We start from the raw sequence: 14,552 nt of genomic DNA, 5'->3' as shown, positions 1-14,552 counted from the left end.
CTATATTTATTTCTCATGTAAGAAACAGTTTGTACTATATGGAAATAGGGCTATTTCCTCTTTTCATTTTGTTCCTAAATTGAAAGTTCTACTAAGACATTTTTTGTTATGTGAGAGGAGAGACAAGTGAAAAAGCTAAGTAGATTTATTATGATATACTTATACTCTCTAAGAACTAATTACTATTTAGAAATTTGTTTTGTGTGTTTGGATGCTATTGTATTGAACTAAAGTATGAATTGTTCTTAGGTGTCACTATGTCATTAAAGTATGAACTAAACTATGAAATGTTCACATTAGTAGATTGAATGTGTAACGATCCGGTTCCCTAGGACTTAGGTTAGGCCGTTACTAAAATAAATGCATGCATAGAATTTAAAACGACGCTCAGTTACGTTGAAATAAATGCTAATTAAACAAGAGAAGTTCAAAAGACATTTATTAAATGCAATTGTTAAAACAAATAATAGGGTACCCAAAATTCTTAAAGACTAACAAAAGTATATAAAAGAAATAATCCTTAATAATAAATTCTTAAACAGTAAAACTAAATATTAAGAGGAAAATAAGGACTCAAATTTCAAGGTGCGAAAGCGAAAAATCTAGTCCCAGTGACACGATCACGAATCCACTGCACCATTGCCAGTGCATCTTTACCTTTTCCTGAAACATCAACATAAGAAAGGATGAGTATGAAATACTCAGTAAGTAACCTACCACTAGGGTCAGGCTAGGCATCTATGTCCTCCAGATACCCACCTATGACACATAAACACATGAAACAGACAAGAGATTGAGTTCTATCCTATTGTAGTTAAGTATGCCCACAAAACTGGTGAATCCCGAAGGAAACACTGGTGAATCCCGGAGGAAACACAAAACTGGTGAATCCCAAAGCTCGAAGGAAACACGAAACTGGTGAATCCCAAAGCCCGAAGGAAACACGAAACTGGTGAATCCCGAAGGAAACATGGAACTGATAAATCTCGAAGGAAAAACAAAATTGGTGAATCCCGAAGGAAACACAAACTCTAATGGGCATCTAACTAATCAGTAAGGATATTTGCACAGTCTCAACATCATAATCATCAGTGTACGAATCTATGACATACATATAAACCTCAACATCATGGCTCTACAACATACATATATACCTCAACATCATGGTTCTACAACATACATGTATACCTCAACATCATCGGGTCAAATACAACCATGGAAGCACATACCATCTCATACTAGCATTCAAGTGTCTATGTGCATAAATAAATAATTTGGATCTCGTAACACAACATACTTTAATCATGTTATACTATCAATCTTTCATGTTGTCATTCTGCCATAACCTTCATTTATCATGCTAACAAACATCCAATGCTTGGCTCGTGGGCAGTTCCAGTAGTAAGATTACTTACCCTAATCAAAAATCCAGAGATAAAATCAGACAACCAAACGATGACAACGCTTTGAAGTAACAGCCCTAACATACGAATACAACCATTAAATTTCAGTCCAACAATAATTGCGAAACCTCATATTCAAATTCAAACTACTCAAAAGCTTATCCCAAGAACTTGATCAACAACCACTCCCAAAATCTCGACCCAAAATCTCCTTCTAACAGATTCTAATTCCAACGAACGACAACTTAGAACCTTCAAAACATGAATTAAATGATTATTTATTCCAATAATCAATGGGTGTCAAAAATCCTTCAAGAAATCCATCTCATAACATTGACCTTACCTAAATCCAAGATCTGTTCAAAACCAAGAGTCGGCGGCAGAAATTGGAGTTGAATGGCGGCCCTGTTACAGAAACTCGAGCAGCCCGTTTGACAGATCTATGGCGGTGGACCAGCGGCGCAGGGGTTTGTAGGGCTGGGCGGAGAAGTGGCGCGCGGCTGCGAACGACGACTCCTCCAATTCGGGCTCGAAGCAGGCGGTGGCGACTCAGACGGACGGATCCTCCGGCTGGGCGAGATCGGTACGACTCCGATGGATGGCTCTTCAGCTGGGCGAGATTTGTGCAACTCAGATGGACGGACAGAGGAGGGTATGGGGGAGTCGCACGGTGCGGTCTATGGTGGCCGAAGGGAGAATCAGCAGCGCAACGGACGATTGGAGTTTGGGCAATGAGGGAGGCGGCGACGGAAGAGATAACAACGAGGGTGGGCGTTCTTTTTTGCCGAGAGGAAGAAGGAGATGTTTGGTTTTTTTAAAAAAAAAAAATAATAATAATAATTAAAAATGAAATAGTATAATTATATTTAATTCATCTCCTTATTCCACTCTATACTATTAAATTCCTTTCCTTTTCAAAAGAAAATTAATTCATGTCATTAATTTTCCAATTGAATTTCAAAATTGAATAATTTTCACGCCAACACGTAAATTCCTGCACTTAAAATGCCCTCCAACTAATAACAATTACTAAATTTCTAAATAATAAAGTTACTGAAATTACATTATTACTAAAAAATGTGCGGGGTGTCACAGAATGAATGCTTAACTTTTGTTCTAGGAATGACGTAGGAGAAGAATGCTTAGACTAACATAAACATATATGTTGTGATTATTGTTGACATTGATACATTGATGAACTCTAAAATGAATGTTGTGTTTTTATTAGGTTTTGGACAAACACACTGAAGTGGTAAAACTACTAAGTAAGTGAATGACATTTGGTTAGTGACAAAACTTGTTGCAATAATACAGTTACTTGTGGTTATACCTTATTATATTTAGTTTCTTTGTAGTTCAAAGAAATAACAAACTATTTAGATATGTATTATATTGATAATATAGAAGTGTCATAAATGTGAAATTTTGTGACAATAAAAATGTATCATGATAGAACATTTGTTGACACAAAATATTAGTCATGATTTAAATATTCTTGCCAAGAAAATATCATGATTTAGATATTCTTGACAAGAAAAAAATGTCACTAAATATTCACTTTTTACATTTTATAATTGGCGTCGATACATATAACATCCCATAGTATACTTGACAATGACAATTTATGATTGTCAATAATAATTCACTATTTAACAATTATTTATTGTCATTAGAAAACTATTATGACATTTTTCAAAAATTGTCTTTGATGCTCATACCTTTAGAGGCGATATAATGATTTTTCAATGTCATGGAATCACAGTTTTGTTGTAGCGATAAAGTATTTTCTCTTACAAATTATAGTACTTATCTTTAGGTGTTTTATAATATGGTACTTTTTAAAAACTTTTTATTAGAATAGATTAATATTGAAACTATTTATATTTAAATATTGTAGTTTTAAATAGTTAGATGGAATCATCTCTTAAAGAGACAAACTCCATCCACGTTTGGCAGCATATCATCTCTTGAACGTACAAAATTGTTACGTGATAGTTATTGTTTCTTCAATAGACAATTTGGATCTTCGATTTGTAATTTATTGAAAGATTTTGGCTTTTGATTTTTTTTGGAGGTCTTTGATTTTTAGTTTTATTGAAGATTTTCGACTTGTAGCTTATTAAAGGTCTTCAATTTTCATCTTATTGAAGGTCTTTGAACTAGTTAATCTTCTACCTTAGATAATAACTTATTAATCTTGATATTGAATCATCCTTTGGCTTGTTAATCTTGTACGATAGATCGAAATCTTGAAGTCTTGTACGCTTTAGATGTCTTCCACTATTAATGAGAACTATACTAATTTCAGTCTCCAAATGCATCACGTAGGCTTGTACTTAAAAGCATTCGGCCCATCCTTTGGGCATAGGCTTATTTGGGCCAAATCTGGACTTTTATCCAATTCTTTCTTTCTTTGGTCCAATTTTGTCCTAATGGGCTCGAACCAATTCGAACATTGGGCCCAATTATTGTATTTTCTTCAGTTTGGCCCAATATACTTTGATGAATTTAGACTAATTTGGGCTATATGTCATATTATCACTTTGAGCTTAGGTTTAATCATCGTTTGGACTTGAGCCAATTGGTGTGATCAAATAGCCATATTTTTCAGTGGCATCATCTAGATTTGCAATTTTTGTCTTTAAATTTTTAATTTACTGACCCTTGTTAATTAGCAATTGGTCTCAAAATTGACAATATGCAACTTTCTCATTAATTAAAAAAAAAAAAAAAAAATTATACGGCGATTTTTGATTACTCGATTTTTTTTATTCATGCTAGTTTGAAGAAAAATGAGTGCATCTTAAATTATTAGTGAGAGATGTGTTATGCACCTGAAATGTTGACATTTTTGTTTAAAGTTTTAAAATAGTATTTACTTTTATATATGCCGTTAACAAATCCTTTAAAAGTAGTAAGAAAATGATTTTTAACCATATAAAACGTACCACCAACAAATTTTATAAGAAAATAACTTCAAAATATGATTGAACATTTATGTCTATATTATCTTTCGTCTATCTTAAAATTTGTTGTGTCTCATATCTCTAACTTTTCTTCTTATAAAATTTGATTCTATTTTTTTATTTCATATTTTTTATTACTCTCCTAACATTTTTTATTTAAATTTTGTGTTTAAGTCTAACTTTATTTTCTCTAAACTTTTCTCTCTGAATTTGTTCGTCTCTCTGAATGCTTTCTCACATTTTTACTAAATATTTTTGTCTAAAACTTTGTTTTTTTTTGTCATTTTCTTATTGCTTTTTTTTTTTTTTTTTCACTTTTCCAACATATCATTAAACTTACAACTGATTTATTGTAGAAATATATTCTAGCAACCCTAAGATGAGATTTCTGTCACACAATCTATATAACCATATGAAGGTATTTGATGAAGAACATTGGATTTTGGAGGAAAGCTAAAGAATGTAGTTGTAAAAAACTTTTTGAATTTTCTTACATTCTAACAAACTTCAATCATCTAAAATCATTTTAATGAATGTACTAGAATGAATTATTATATACCGGCACTACAAAACTTCGATACCAATCCATAAAAGAAGTAAGTACTATAATTCTTAAGTAACAAACAATTACCCGAAAACAAACCAAACATTAAAAGGAAGGAGGTCGAGCAAAACAACATGTGAAAAATGTTTCAGGGAATCAAATTATCCCTAGCGATTTAGTTTTCATTTTTTATTTTTTTATATGGGCACTTTTAATAGTTTTTTCAAATTTTATAGCCTTTCAAATTTTCATATAACGTCTATAGTTTTTTAGATGGGAATTATGTCTGTACTGACATTATGTTCTATTTTTTTAAAATTTTCATCCATGGATTGTTTCCATACATGATTGAATTTATCGGTTTGATGTATAATCACCCTCCACCCGAATAAGTGCATTATGTTAACTTCAATTACACCTATTAGATTTAAAAGACATTTACATTCAAACAGTCACGTGCTATCTACAGGTGAAACAATAGTTTAAAAGATATGTAGATTTAAATAGTCACATTCGATCCATTATGAATAGCAAAATAGACATTTACTACCAATGTAGAGGGGGGAAAAGGAAATATTCTCTTCCATAGCCTCTTTTAAATATAGTATTTTTAAATATAGTATAGATATGTTGAGTTAAAAATATAAACTCCTTTTATGTGTCTGAAAATTTGTTGGAAAATTTTAGAAAAAAAAATCTAATCTCGATTTCATGATCGAATTTTAGGGAATGATAAATTTCATTCACCTATATAGTGATGATTTAACTTGGGTGAACCAATTTAATTTCGTGTATTTATATTTAAGAAAGTAGTTGAAGAGACTCTTGGATAAATCCAGACTATATAAGTAAAAAGTTGTATCTTTCCTTTTCGTATATATAGTGTTATATTTTTCACATTTGTAGAAAAGAATTTAAAATGAAATGAAATTATCATAGAGTTTAGTCTCTCAAGATTCTGTGCTTTTTTTTGTATTTTTGTATCTAGAATGCATGTTTTCGAACTTTCATTCTAGTTTGATCAACTAGATTGTGGAGAATTTAAAACTTTGATGATAAAAATAAATTTTTCTTTATTCTTGATCTTTAATAAATCTTTCCAAGTTAAATTTGTTTAATGTTTTTGGAGTTGTTTATTAATTAACTATCGAGGGGCTGTATTTATTATTGTTTTGGGATTTACCTTGAACTTCCGGGGTTTACCTTGAATAAGGTTAGTTTTTAAATGTAATTGAAGTAGTTATTTTTATTGACTAATCTCAATTTATATCTATAAGAAACAATTGCAATCGGGATTGATCACACTACGTGCCTCAATTGGATTATGTTCTTCAATTGCATACTTAGAAGCAGGCCCTACATTTCATTTCTATTTTGAAACACAACTAAACAATCACAAACATAATCAAATGGGGCCTACTTTCTAGATTACGATTGATTTATTACATTTTTCGGAGATAGACGTAGCCTTATTTTCAAAGGCAAAACTTGAGAGAACATCTAATAATCATTATTTCATTCTTTTTTTTATTTTATTTTGAAAAATAAAGTTGTTTAATAACCAAATTATGTTTTATGGTTGGGTAATTGTATTGAATACTAAAACTATTGAAAATATCTTCAAATATAATAAAATGTCACTATCTATCAATGATAAACACTGATAGACATCTATCACTCTCTATCACTAATAGACAATGACATTTAGTTATATTTATAAATAAGTTGACTCATTTTGCTATATTTGAAAACAACTCTTTATGTTTGTTAGCTTTAAAAAAAAAGAGCTAATCTTGTGCTTTTAATCTTGCTTGCTTATTAGATTTGATGTACCCTGAATCTCGTGGGTCTTGTAGATTGTAATTGTATTGTACACTTTATTTATCTAATAAGAGGTATTTTATTTAACATTTAGTTGCATCAACCCACAAAACCAATAAACTAAGATCCAGGGTTATCTTTTGTAACTTAAACATGTATGTAGAGACATATAGGTGGATCATGTTTAAGTGATAACCTAAATGATCTTTAGTAGATAGATAAGACTGGGTACCTTATCCTAGTGATACTACGAATACGACCCACTTTTAGTTATTACAATTGTTGTAAAGTGCTACAAATGATCTAATCCTAATCATTCATGTGGATACATATGAGCGGGGGTATTCTAATTTGTATAAGACCATACCACGAAGTGAATAGCCTTTCTATATAACACCGTTGCTAGAAGAGACTTACATTTCACCAGGATAACCATAGGTGACTTGACCTAAATCTCGAGTGAGTTGTGAATTCCTACCTTTGAAGACAGTCCTTTGATCTACATGGGTGAGAGTGGCTTGTTTTGCAAAGTTAATATACCTACCATTTTGAGAATTCGTCTAATTAGGGAGTTGGGAACACAAATACACATAAAGGAATTCACTCACTCTCTATAGTTAGAGTAAGTAGAGAAATTGTTTCCTTAAGGCCTGATTCGGGGGCTTAAACAATGTAGCGCCACACCCTCTTCTAGCCCGAGAGGGGTTCGGTTATAGTTGGACTATAACTTTTTGTTCATTAGAGGGATCGGAGGTACTTAAGGAGTTAGATGTAATTATAAGAAAAAATGGTAATTTTTGCATAGCTATTCTTAGGAGCAATTTGTAAACGGTTAATGCATTGTTGATTGGTTATATCTAGTAGACACAGAAATATATTTATGGTGTGAAGAGTATAGCTGTCATTCTTTAGTAGAGTGACCAATAGTTAATGGAAGTTAATTAATTTAATTAAAGAGTTTGATTAATTAATCAAGTACCTAAAGCTTCAATCTATAGGTCTATAAGGTCCCCTCTAGCTCAATAGTGATTAATGAGAATCCAATTAATTTTTTGATTAATTTGAATTGTTCAAATTAATAAAGCAAATTAATTATATGAGATGCAAATATTATAATGTATATGATATATTATAATATAAAATTTTATTTTAGAGAAAAATATTTGAATATAATTCAAATATTAATTTGAATTTGATTCATATTTGATACTATAGGTTAAGTGAGAAAATATTAAATTGTAAGTTATATTATGTATGACATAATATAATCTATAGGTTATATGTTATATTGGATATAACATATGGTTTTGATAATATATATATATATATAATATTTTTAATTTAATAATTCAATTATTAGGGTGGAAATTATTTGATAACTTCCCTCCTACTATTTTCTCATTTTAATATAAGGAAGTGCAAGAGATACGAAATATGGATCATCTTCTTCTTGTTTTTAAAAGGACACAAATTAGAACATAAAAAAGTGAGGTGTTATCTTTTCTATACTCTCTCTCAAATTAATCATCATCCCATTCCAAAACTAATCTTGAAGTCCACAAACTTTCAATGTTTCTCAACCTCGAGAATAACGAGGTTACCGCATGGTGGTATTCGATTGATTGGGAATTTGTTGCTGTGATTTCATGATCTAAGTTTTTGTTTTGTTTGAGATTCGGAGAGGAATCGTGAAGAGTTTAGTCTTTAAGGATATTTGATCCTCGAATCTCTTCTTTCTCTTTAATTTCTATATAAAACTATGTTCATTAGATTATGTATATCTTGTTTTCATTCCCTATGTTTTCTATATGATTTGTAGAATTAGAATTGGGACACAATTTCTTCCACAACGGATATTCACGTATCCTTTTAGTTTAAATGTCTGTATTTGTAGAATTTCGAGCAAATCATATATTTTAAAGATTTACAGGTCATTTATGATTAATTTGGAGTTATTGGGAGTGATATCAACCACTTGAGCTTTCAAAGAATCGAAAAAGACGAAAATACTCCCAAGGAGGCTGGCGCAGTGGTGTTCCACGCATTTTCCAATATGCGCTAAAGTGTTTCAGCATCGTGATGCTCCATTTTTCACAGAGAACGCACTGCAGCACTGCATTGCAGTAGAGGGATTTTTAAGGCATGACACTGTGGCGCTTAGTGATTTGTATAAATACCTCTTCCTTTTTTTAGGGTTTATAATGTTGGAATCTATGGAGGCTGAAGTGGAGCTCAAATTTCTTCTTCTTTCTCTATCCTTTTAAATTCTTTAGGTTATATTTTTACATTTTTTTGAGTTGCAAATAAAGTTTGGATGCTCCCCCTCTTCATCTCTTCTATGAAATGTTGATGTAAGGTTTTTTCTAGTTTTTTGGGAGCAAAAACCTATGTTAGTTACAAATGTTGTCTCAAAAGATGTCATAAAAGATGTCAATTCTATAGTATATTCTTCTTTCCTTATATGCAAAATTCTGCAGATTTATTCTCTTAGATATTTTCCTTGTTCAAGGCTGCTGGTTCCGTATAGGGATATTATTTCGTTTCTCAAATTTTACTTTTAAAGAATAAAGTGGTACTCTTCTAGGGTAGCCACCTCTAATTGATCTTTTGTGTCTATAACGTTTTGTGTTGGTCGAACTGTACAACAATTATTGTGTTGAATTGTATCCTGCTCACTGTAATCACATGCAAAATTGTTATTGAAGAGTGTGAAATTCAAGAAGAATACTTCATTCTTAGGGAGATTCTGAGGCATTGCTCTTGAAAAGGAATTCTCGATCTTAAAGAGATTTTATAATTTGAGGAGAAGTTCATCATCTTATGGTGTACCTAAGAGACATTAGTGAAGGGTGAGAAAAAAGAAGATAACATCATCGGAGAGGAAGTCTTATACACTATCGGAAGTCGAAGTGTTCAACACTAATATTAGCATACTTAGGGGAGCCTAAATGTTCTTGAGAGAGTCTCACATCTAGGGGCGAGCCTGGGTGATTTGTGAGTTAGGCTCTTCGTGTGTCGCTGTAAATAATATTACTTTATAGAAAAGTACTACATTGTAATGACTTGACTCTTTAATATTAATGATTATTTTTCCTAGGTTGTCTGTCCCCCAAGTATAGGTGGTTATCACCGAACTGGGTTATCAATCTCTATGTGTTATCTCTTGTTTCTTTGTTTGATATTATCTTATTGTTACAGAATGAGTCAAAGTTCTCAATTTAACATCTATTGTCTAAGTGGTGAGTCATCTTATTTTTTTTCAAAATGTATGTTTAATCAAGAGAAATTGATGACCGAAATTTCTTAGGAACCCCTCTTGCTCTCAGAACTAGATTTTTCGATCCTAGGTTACATTTACCTTTTATCTTTTTTTTCTTTTCATACTTTTAATTTCATGCTATTTATCTCTATTCACATACAAATCCTCTATTTACCATTATAATTAATTAAAAAATTGGCTATTTGAAACCATAACTTGTGCTTCCTTATAGATCGACTCAAACTTGCTACTAGTGTTACACCTTTGTAGTAATAATAGAGTTTGATAGTTATAAATTTTATTTGATTAGAGGTTTGCAGGCGACATAAAACACTTACTATCAATGTTTCTTAAAAACATTTATGAAATTAAAGTAAATGTAAAACTCATTTTTCCCTTGACATTTTTTTAAATTTTCTCTCTCTAACCTTCTCTTTCTAAGAAAAAGTAATCTCTTTAAAATTCTCTACTTTTATTTCTCTAAAAATGTTCGTTTCCACATATTCTTTTTCTATAAAATAAATTTAATTATTTAACATCCATTATTTATCTTTCTTTTCTTAGATACCTCTCCAATTTCTCTCTCTAAAAATTAAGTTTAATTTTTTATGTCAAACTTTAGATAGGAAAAAATAATGCACCTGACATTCACGTGATAACAACGAAAAATTGTAATTTTAAAAGGAAACAAACTATAAAACAAAGAAAAATGGTTCAAAATTGCCAAGTCAATGATTGTTATCCTATATTGAGTTAAAATAATGTATTTATATGGATAATAATCTGGAATTTACCTTTTTTTTTTAGAATTAGAATGAGATGATTTTTTTTTGTCATTCTACCACATGTCATGATTAGATCTTAGTGGCTTAGTGATTAGTTGGGTATGAATTTATTTGGCTTGAGTCCAACTTCTTTTTCTAGCTTTTGTTATATTTTGTCCAATCCAATTTTACCTACAACATTAGCCTTATTATGGAATCGAATAATAAAAAATACAGAAAATTGTAAAAGTTGAGAATCGACACACAGATTTACATGACTCACTAATAGTATGTTAACCATGTCTGCGGAGCAGAGAGAGAATAATTTTATTAGAGAGAATGTTATAGAATATAGAACAATGACATCTCTAGGATTAGATAGCTTATATAATGCATTGTTTAAATCCTAGGGTCATAATCATAAATAAACCATAAATAATTAAATATGTTAAACATGGATTCAACTTGATCGTTTGAAACGCCAGATAATAGATTCAAGACATTCCATCAAGCTCAAACTCTGAAGTTGGAATTTTGGTTCAACTTTTTAATTGTTAGTGGAACACTTAGAGCTCAACTTGTGTGAGTATAATATTCTAGAGCACACAATGCACTACTATATAAACAATATTACTTGATATTTGCAACAGTAGAAAATAACAATGTTTTTAAAGTAGGTTTGGATTTTTGGTGAATTTAAAAGTCCAATGGCAATCTAGTAATTATGAGTAGTGGCATTTTGCTAATTATTCCTTTCTTCTCCACTTAGGGCTGAAAATAGGTTTTGAATTATTTGCTGAAGAGAAAAACGAGGGGAGCCGCCTGGGTAGCAAGAATTCATGCGGCCGGCTTCGTGGAAGACAGTGCCGCAGAAGTCGCCGATTCTTGTGAAAGTTGTAGTCGAGAGCCGTAAACCGCCGGTAGAAGACGAACACGATCGATCTAAGCAGGCGGCGGTTCGGTCTGGGAAGTTCGCAGCGTGGGCGTGTGTTTGGCTATCGTCCGGTGTGCGTGGGTTCCGGTTCCGCGCTAGTGCTCGGTAGGTTCTGATTCAGCGTGGGTACGCCGGTCAGTTCTGGTAGGTTCCAGTTCAGCACATGGGTTCGCTGCAGGTGTGTTTGGTGGTTCGCTGGTCAGAGGCGGTAATGCAGTGGATTGTTCTCCGTGGCAGATACGATGTCTAGTGCAGATCTCTTGATATCAGTACATATTGAAATTACAGATTGGTGATTTCGTTGATTATTTGTAATTTGTAAAAATTCCTTATTGCTCATTAATAAAATTAATTCAAGCTGGTTTTCAAGCTGGATGTAGACCAAACTGGTCGAACCATTATATATCTTGGTGTTCTCTACTTCTATTTGGCCATCTAAGTTAGGTTCAGAAAAATGTCAAGAAAATGTAAAGAAATCGGAGGTTGGTGGATTTTTTCACGCTAACACAATACTTCTTATTTAAAAAACGTCAATTAACGTCAAGTTTAATTGTTGTTTTTTCGTCATTTTTAAAACGCTAAGTATAATTTGCATAGGAGAGTTTTAATTAGGTGTTGGCTTCGTTTTTTATTTTTCATCCCTTGTGCACACTTTTCTTCTGATTATGAACTCGACACACCAAAAACACTTTCTTCTTCTCGTGCGATTGTACCCAAAAGTTAGGATTTGATACAATTAGTGCCTTCAAGCTGCCACCTGTGATTTCACATTGCCTTCGGTGATTTCATGCTACTGCTGGCAAAAGTTAGGGTTTGATACGATCAGTACTTTCACGCTGCCACCTGTGATTTCACATTGCCTTCGATGATTTCACGCTACTGCTGGTGGTTCTACGTTGTTGCATCGATGATAGTACCGACGCAAACTCCCTATAAGTTCAATTCACACATTTCGATTCTACTTTCTTTCTTCTTTTTAAAATGTTTGTTTGGATCTTTATTTTAGGTTTTTCAGCTTTTTGTAATGGATGGTACTCTTTTTGCTTGATGTTTGTCTTTGTTTTTTTGGTGGGTTTCTCTCTTTCTCTTCTAATATTGGTCTCTTTGGGTTTATTTGGGAGTTTTTGCTACTGAAATTTTGGTACTACTTGTAGCTAGTTTGTAGGTTACATTTATGTTATAATTTTTGGTCAATCTGGTTTTATTTGGAGATTTTGGCATTGTTCTTGCTCAAATGTGAATCTAATTTCGGTCCTATTTGATGTTTATCTTTGTTTTGTTGGTGGGTTTTTACTCTCTTTGTTGTTTCATTGTCTAATTTTTACTCTCTTCATTGTTGGTGTTTCTCTTTGCCATTTGTAGTATATTTTTGTGTTTTCTTATATTGGGTCCTTTTGTTTTGTTTATTTATTTATTTACTAGTCTTGCACATGGGTGTAGTGACTGATGAATTCAGCTGATATTGCGAATATATCTGGATTGAGTTCTGTTTTAATTCTTGTTTGGGAATGAAGAAGCTATTGTTCTTGAATGCTTTCAAAATCAAGGATACGTTGAAGTTGTATTCTGGCTAGAATGATGATCAATTTTAGTGAATGTGTATGACTTTAAATTCTTTTTCTGCAATTCCAGGCTTGAATTTCAATGATATGAAGGGGGATGAGAATGCATGAATTCTCTTGATATAACAATTTAAGTTTATGGAACTCGTTTGAGATTCTTACTTCGTTTAATTTTAAGCTAAATTCTAAAAAATTCCCTTGTATTTTGACATTTGTTGGAAAAATTCCCATAATTTTTACAATATTATTTCTGACCTTCCATAAGGATGTCAAACTTTGGTCTTTTTTTATGTTTGTTTCCATTTTCATGGTGGGTTTCTTTATCTCTTTGAAGAATCTTAACTATAATTATAATTTATAATTACTTGTTGCTAAGAATTCATGGATGGTTTTCAGTTTTGCTTACTTTTTTATGCTGGATCAGTAATTTACTTGAACAATTCCTTGGTTAAATACTAGTTGGTGGTTTCATAGTTAATATTGAATTTCATCGGAATTTTGAAGAACATCTTGGTGTTTCGAAGAAAACTAACAGCAAACCAATTTATCTACTGCTGTTTTGTGCTAAATATGATGCGTACAGCTCCTGTTATAAACTGATATGGGGGCTTAGATTGACCAATTCATTGAGAGTAAGTGTTTGTTAAACAAATGGGCATGGTTAGGCTAGCAAATAACTCAAAATAGAAGCAAAAAACATAAAGAAAAGCACCATTTGAGAAATGGTCCAAATTTTCATAGAACATAAATAAACAGCACATATAGGACTAACTGTAAAAAATTTGCACTGCTGTCCAATTTTCTACATACATTACAATCTACATATTACATTCGATTTTGAGCTCATTATTATCTACTTTATTACATTTGATTTTGTATATGATTAATATGTATATATTATTTTTTAATCTTGGTTTAATAGGAACTTCTTACACCACATGGAGCACGTTGAATATTAGATTGATATAAGGGACTCGTACAATCAATTTGAGTTGGACGAGGTGCAGTAGAGCTAGCTGAATTTTTGGATCCTCACATATGATGGTGACGTCTGCATTTTTTGGATATTGAAAATCAATTTTTTAAAGATGTGTATTAGACATATCAGATATTGGATATAAGGGTAGAATGTTCATATAGTAATTTTCGAAACGTGTGTGTATGACGTACTTGGATATATATAGTTGGTGTAATTTTTAAAATTGTAGATATTTGGGTTTCTTCTTTTAGGGTTTTAGTTTATATTGAGATTGAACAATCTTTTTGACATTGTTCATATGACCGAGTTGATAGTTAAAT

General features: G+C 31.7%; 1 long non-coding RNA gene across 1 annotated transcript; it reads right to left on the bottom strand.

Annotated features, from left to right (window-relative positions):
- Positions 1-412: 412 nt before the first annotated feature.
- LOC150031792 (uncharacterized) lies at positions 413-2,492 on the bottom strand. The gene is made up of 2 exons (XR_016525177.1): positions 1,298-2,492; positions 413-663 (listed from the first exon to the last, which is right to left on the bottom strand). It is a non-coding gene; the product is annotated as an uncharacterized LOC150031792 (long non-coding RNA).
- Between the last annotated feature and the right edge of the window lie 12,060 nt (positions 2,493-14,552).

Source organism: Benincasa hispida, chromosome 12, assembly GCF_027475165.1.
Source record: "Benincasa hispida cultivar pf3 chromosome 12, pf3_genome.v1.1, whole genome shotgun sequence".
Lineage (NCBI taxonomy): Eukaryota > Viridiplantae > Streptophyta > Magnoliopsida > Cucurbitales > Cucurbitaceae > Benincasa > Benincasa hispida.
This window is presented reverse-complemented; position numbering and strand designations above follow the sequence as displayed.